Here is a 1,282-nt window from a genome sequence, read left to right on the forward strand (position 1 = left end):
AAAAAAAAAAAAGTTGTATAGTAACAAAATAAATATAGTTTTATATGATGGTTACTTATAGGCTTTCAGAATTATTTTTTAATAATTGACATTATGAAAGAATGCTTTCTCACATCCCATTCCAGGGCTGTTATTATGCAGAGAATTAAACTATTTAATAGGTCGATTTTGTCATTTTTCAAAGGGATATATTCATTGATTTCCACTTACTGGTTTTTATCTTTTTTAATAACTTTCCTCCCTAAGATATTAAAGTTTTACTTAAAATAAGGTAATCAAAGTTCTGGAACTATTTGTTTTTCAAAAATTTATGATAATTCCTATGATGATTGGGAAAAATTAATATTATTAAGAAAACTTAACAAAGTAAATTTTATTTATTTTACAATTGAGAAACAGAGTAAAAGATGACCTAATTATGTAATACTGTGATTTTAAAATTGCATTTTACTTAGCTATTGTGATGGTAATTTAGTATAGATGGAATAATGCTAAATATATGAAAGTCAGAATAAATATGTTTTAGAATAAGTTAAACAGCATAATCTTTTGTAAAGCAAAAATCATTGAAGAGGAAGTCTTAAGCAAGATGTACAGATTGTTTTATCTAGTTCCCTTAAACATGTATTAATATTTGGATGAAAATATAGTAAGCAGGTTTCCTTCCTAGCCGCACAAAGTTCAATGGAACAAAGTACATAATTAAGTGAACAATCATCTTTCTGTGAGTAAATAAATTAGAAATAAATATTGTGTTAGAATCTTAACTTACAATAACATATCCCACAGACTTTTCATTAAATTACGTTGCATATTTTATTGCTCTGAGGTTTTTATATATGAAGTTCATCATAAGTAAAAATGTACGGTCAAAATGGTTTGTATTGAATACTGCTTCAGTGATTTAAACCATGTAAACAGATATGTAAGTTACTTTGTTTGAAACTTTAACAGGTTGATTAAAGTTATGGTAAAACACACCAATATATATTATGTTTAAGGATATTCTTCAGTAACTTTAAACATATACACATTGTTGGGAAGCAGATCTCCAGCATTTTTTCATCTTGAAAATATGAAACAATTACCCCCAGTGCCTAGTAACATCATTCTATGTAAGGAGTCAAGTAGGAGTCAAGTCTCTGACTTGACCATATGGAAAGCTCACAGATAATTAATAGTTTTTATGGCTTCTATTTTAGAGAATCCTTCCTGCTACACAGTGTTCTCCATATACTTTTAAATAGAACCAGGTCCCAATAAATACATCCAAAAGTCAGTT

This window comes from Condylura cristata, unplaced genomic scaffold, assembly GCF_000260355.1.
Source record: "Condylura cristata isolate star-nosed mole 26May11 unplaced genomic scaffold, ConCri1.0 scaffold00010, whole genome shotgun sequence".
Classification (NCBI taxonomy): domain Eukaryota; kingdom Metazoa; phylum Chordata; class Mammalia; order Eulipotyphla; family Talpidae; genus Condylura; species Condylura cristata.